We start from the raw sequence: 6,080 nt of genomic DNA, 5'->3' as shown, positions 1-6,080 counted from the left end.
GAATTACCACCCAAGTTTAAGTTCTACGGTTTACTTCAATATTTCACCCCTCTGAACTCAGTTATTCAAATATACTGAATGGTGTTTGTTAATGTGCAATGAGTTTTTCCATCAAGACTCTCCAAATAGACTAATGTGTCTAAATTTTGAATTATGTGCTGTGACGAGGTGACATATCAATATTAAGGCACTTCAAAGAGACACATTTGTGCTGCATCTATTTGACACCAAATATCTTAATGAAAGTTGAAAACAGTGAATCTCAAACACTAATTTTCTACATATCCAGATGGTTGGCATTATATGAAGTGTCTGGGTGGTACAAAATGATTCACTCTTAAAAAATAAAATGAGTAAGTTTCCTCATGAGTTTTGGAAAGAAATAAAAATCTGGCCACTTTGATAGGATTTTAAGAAATAACTCCTATGAAAGGAGACATTATTTTATCTGATGATTACCTTTGAACACAGAAAGCTATGTGTGTCCATTTTCTCTGTGAGCCTCCCCTCATGCTATGCAGGCTCAAGAATAATTTGTTTCCCTGTGTAATAACCAGCTTTGCTTCTGTAAGTCTCTGGTAATGTCGCCGTTGCATATTAGTAGCCCTTTAAATTTTAACAATTTAAAATAAATAATTTTATATAATATGTTCTATATATGATATTTTATAATATTATAATCTACCAAATTTATAATATATGTTATATAATGTAAAGTATTATATAATTACTGTCACTTACATGTAATAATTATGTCATATAATTTAATAGTATGTACCAGACATTATTAAGCACCCAATATATGTATCACCTTAAAAGATGTACAAAATCTAGTCCTTGACTTCAAGAAGTCTACAATTTTATCAGAGAGAGCATTTTGAGTTCTTCTGTGGTTTCTGAGAGAGATGTTTTCCCCTAAACACCACTTGGTTCTTGTCCTATCCCTTATTCCTCCCTGTAGAGGAGTGAGTTACCCGATGTAATTTACAGAGCCCTGGCTGGGATGGGCCGCTTACTTCTCGCCCACTCAGAAGCCCTGTGTCTTCTAACCCTGCCTGTGACTAGAGAGGAGTCTGTCACATTCTGGGGTTTCATGTATTAGGAAGACTGTTGTTGCAGCACAGCAAAGCACCTTTCTTCAGAACCAGTTTTATTAGTAATAAAATGTTGTTTTGATCTTATCTGCCACTCTCTCTCTCCTTTGGTTCAGAACTCAGGTGGAGAGCAGAAGGGTGTAATTTCTTGGGGCTGCCTTCAATCTCAACAAGGGTAAGACTGGTAACAGGTAATTATAATAAAAAGCACACTGTGATCAGTGCAGTGTGAGTTCCAACTTGGAGGAAGTCCTTAGCAAAAGAACAGCCACTTCTGTCAAGAGGATTGCAAAGAATCAGAATCAGAGCGGGAACATCCATGCCAGGGGCCTCCTGCTTCAGAACTTCTTCTTATAATTTTATACATATAGCACATAATTTAATCAATAAATTTCATTATCAATAACTAAATCTATACATAAATAAATTGAGTTAGAGTTTTTTGTTTCCTGCCACTGGCTGTAAAAATTTAGCATATGATTGTGTGGTGGTCACCAGAGTAAAGAACTGGTGGAGAAAAAAAAAAAAAAACTGATGGGAAATAAAACTAGAGATATAGTTTGGGGATAGAGGCAAAGGATCCTAAATGTATTGTGTGTGTTTGGGTATTTATGCTGTAGGCATTGGGCAGTCATTAAAAGTGTCTGAACAGGAAAATAACCAGCTTTGATGTGTGCTTCAGGAAGATTAATGTGGTAGTGCTGTGTCAGAGTATCAGGTGCTGCCCAGTGGGGTGAGACTGGAACTAGGGAAACCTATGAGGAGATTATGGCATTAAATAATGAGAGAGGAAGTCAGATCTTGAACTAGAGGGTATCGGTATAAAAAGGAAAGAAGGAACACAAAAGATACATGTTTTCAACAAAATTGATAGAACTTGACTGCTAATCAAATGTGGGACAAAAAAGAGGGAAGAATTAAAGATTCTACCAACATTTTGAGCTGGTGCGATTAGAAAACTCTTAATTAACAGAAATACGGAGAAGTAAATGTTCAGGAGGGAAAAGAAAAAATTCAGATTTGAACCTATTAAGATCAACACACTGGGAGAACATACGGGTGGAAACTTCCAGCCAGGAGCTGGTGAATCCAGATGGGAACCATGAGAGTTGTCAGGGTGAGAGAGGAGGCTTCAGAAATGGGTCATAGGGACAGTAGAATTAAAGCCATGAGACTGAATGAGTTTTCCAAGAGGACATATAGAAGAGAGGATGCAGAAGAGGATCAAGGGCAGATTTTTAGGGAACACTTATCTTTGGAGCTGGAAAAGAAGAGGAAGTGGAGGAGACACAGGGATAAAAGGGGGGATAAGAAAAGTATAAAGGTAAGAATTGCCCAGGCATGGGGACACAGTTGGGGGTGCGGGAACAGGGCCAGTCATATAAAGTGACTAAGCAAAATGAAAATAAAACAAAACACACTGCCTTTGGTAACCGGCTATTGACCTTTAACAAATTATTATGGAGGGATAAGAGCTGGAGCCTAATTGCAAGGATTTGCAAGGGAGCTGGTGGTATCAGCATGAAACAGTCGACAAAGACGACTTTTTAAAGAAGTTTTATGTTGGAGAGAGAGTGAAGGCACTTGCCCCAGAGGGGTGAGCAGCAGACTGGAGGGCCAGTGGTTTTGTTTATGTTTGTGGGGTTGGTTTTTTCTGTTTCTTTATTTATTTATGTATTTTTTGGTTGGTTGGCTGATTTTGGACAAGAGAAACTTGAATGTGATCACAGTCAGGAAGCAAGATCCAGTGGCAGCCAAAGAGAGGAAAGTAAGAGAGACAGCATGTGAAACAGGGCAAAGCTTTAGGGCAGGTGGAGGAGCTCCAGTCAAGAAACGGCAATGGCAGGTCAGCCTAGAAGGAGGCTGCCAAAGGGGCAGGTAGGAGCTGGAGAGGTAGCATCAGAACCAGGGAAGCCTAAGGTGGACAGACGGAACGATGGGGAGACAAGGGAAATAGACCAGATGCTGGAGGTGACAGTGGACCAACAGTGCAGTGGGACTGAGGGGGTAGGATAGGCGGGTGGGGAGTGGGTAAGAGCAGATTTCCTTTGGGTCTATCTACATCTGGAAATCTCCCCACTCTACCCCCCTCAGTCCCTCCCCCACATAAATGCCAGCCTGTCTGACATATAAAATCCTGTGAATCATGAAAGCCAAATGTCTAATTTAATCCTAAAATTACCGTCTACATTGCTACTTTGTAAATTGTGTTGTTCTTAATTATGGTATTAACCAGTCAATGTTTTTTTTATTTTTATTATTATTATTTTGCGGTACACGGGCCTCTCAATGCTGTGGCCTCTCCCGTTGCGGAGCACAGGCTCTGGACGCGCAGGCTCAGCGGCCATGGCTCACGGGCCCAGCCGCTCCGCGGCACGTGGGATCCTCCCAGACCGGGGCACGAACCCGTGTCCCCTGTACCGGCAGGCAGACTCTCAACCACTGCGCCACCAGGGAAGCCCACCAGTCAATGTTTTAACATCTTTTTTTAATTCTAAAAGATGGATAAGTCCAAAAACTATATAAATAGACTAGTCTGCATTGCTAGTTTCTGTGTTTCCTCAAAAGAAAGTTTGCCAGATAGAAGACATTTTTGAGATATAATCTGTTATCAGTCTAAGTGCCCAAAGTCTGGGTCTTCTAAGAAGCTTAGATCATGGTGCGGTGCTCGCGCTGCTACTTGTAAAGCCTATTTCTGCTGAGAATACCTGACTTTCCCGCTGATGAGGAAAGAACTGGGAAGTTGGAACCATTGCAGGATGGTTTTGGCAGAAGCTTTTCTGTTTTTCTCCACCATTGCCTGGCCTGGTTGGGAAAACGGAAGGATTGCTTGATGCTCTTTTGCTCTAGTTCTCTTTACTTATCTGCTGATGTTTCTGGTTGTGTGATTTATATTTAGAATCAGACACTTTGGATGCTGGGGTGGATGCAGAGGGAGAAAGAGACCAAGAGACTAAGAGAGAATCAGGATGGGATTTGAATGGGGTTTGGATTCTGGGCTTTTCTGTGAAAGGGACAGTCCCCCAGAACTAAAACTCCCTATTTACTTTAAGGGTAGTAAAGTCCCCAGCAGAAACAACAACAGCGACTTCATGTCTTCACATCTGTGAATATTTCTGCTTACGTGGCGCTTTGTGAATCTGTCCAGCGAAAATGCTGGAGAGTCCACAGAGCCTGCCATCCTGGTCATAAGTCTCCGGTCGGACTCTCCATTCAGATGTCTCGATTTAATTATGGCCCCAGCAGCTTTCATTTCTCTCATCAGCAACTTGCCTTACTGTTATGCATGTTGCTGACTTTGCTTCCAGTAGGCAGCAAATCATTTTCCGTATCTCCTTAAGCATCACTCATAGCTCCGCTTAATATCCCCCCTCCCCCGCTTTGTCCTTGGGCCTCAAGGTGGCAGACAGAGTCTGCCAGTTTCATCAGGTATGAAAGTAACTGGGGACTTCTTCAGAAGGCAGAGCCATTTGCACAAGAGCGCTAAGGGCGCCCAGCCACGAAGCAGGCAGACCCTTGGCCAAGGGGCGATTTGTGCTGTGCCAGCCTCCAGATCTTTCTCACGTGTGCCCCTCAGAGTCCCCACCTGGACTCAGGACTGCCCTGCATGGGCCATGTGCTGTGCCCTGGACCCGGGCTCCCTTTAGCAGCATTTACCTGCCCCGTGTCCTGCTCCTGTCACCACTCTCTTAGGTGAGAAGCACCCAGTGACAGAGGCTAGACAGGTAGCAGTTACAGAGCAACTCTGGGGATTTGAATCACAGCTCTGCCATTCACTGACTGAGTGACCTTGGGCAAGTAATGTGACTTCTCTGCCCCTTTCTTCATCTGTAGAAAAGCAGTAATAATACCCCTATGAAAAGGGCTTTATGAAGAATAGCGACTTAAATTGCAAGTGAAGCACTCTGTAGTGCCAAATGTGCGTGTTAGTGCCTGAAAAACTTACACCTTCAAGGTGTTAAAAGTGGTCATTGTTTTACGTGTTGTCCTTTCTATTTTTTTTAAATTAATTAATTTATTTTTGGCTGCATTGGGTCTTCGTTGCTGTACGCGGTCTTTCTCTAGTTGCTGAGAGCGGGGGCCACTCTTCGTTGCAGTGTGCGGGCCTCTCAGTGCGGTGACCTCTCCCGTTGCAGAGCACGGGCTCCAGAGCGCGGGCTCAGTAGTTGTGGCACACGGGCCCAGCTGCTCCGCGGCATGTGGGATCCTCCCGGACCAGGGCCCGAACCCGTGCTGCCTGCACTGGCAGGCGGATTCCCAACCACTGCGCCACCAGGGAAGCCCCCTTCTGTGTTTTTGTTTGTTTTTTGTTTGTTTGTTTTTGTATTTTAATGAGAGCCTTATGGAAAGGGTCCAAGGAATGAACTTTAAAGGACAGAACGATAAGGGCAAGGTAGAGATCCTCCCATCACTCTTAAATCATACTAATGCAGCTGTCCAAAGCATTGGTCCTTCCGGTCAGATATTCCCTACTATTGATACTTCCTTTTAAGCAAGGAGAATGGAGGCTGAGGGGTTGGGGGGTAGGGCTGCTTAAGAATCATCACAGATTAAAGACTTAATTAATCCAGGAAGCAAGTTGATCAGAGCTAAACCAGGGTTACAGTCATTCTCTACAGTAAATACCAGAGTACAAAGGAAAGAACAGTGCATTTAACTACCTGCCATTCTATTTGTAGATTTTATTTTTCCCATCCTCCATACAAAGGTTGGTAGCCAATAGGATGTCCATAAAGTAACAAATGTTAGTAAAGAAAATCACAAAAAATGGGACGTTAATCACACTGACTTAGATGATTTACTTCCGAGTGATCCCTCACACATCTCAAATATGTCTAAATATGACTAAAATTTATTCATTAGGAATAAAAAGCAAAGGCAGGCTTAGACGGGAGAAAGCTGGGTTCTGAAGAGTAGAAGCTGAGTCACTAATGTTAAGGTCTCCCCTTTGCCCTGCACTCGTGGCTCACCGACATCAGTAGAATC

Source organism: Stenella coeruleoalba (genome assembly GCF_951394435.1).
Source record: "Stenella coeruleoalba genome assembly, chromosome: 9".
In the NCBI taxonomy this organism is placed as follows: Eukaryota; Metazoa; Chordata; class Mammalia; order Artiodactyla; family Delphinidae; genus Stenella; species Stenella coeruleoalba.
This window is presented reverse-complemented; position numbering follows the sequence as displayed.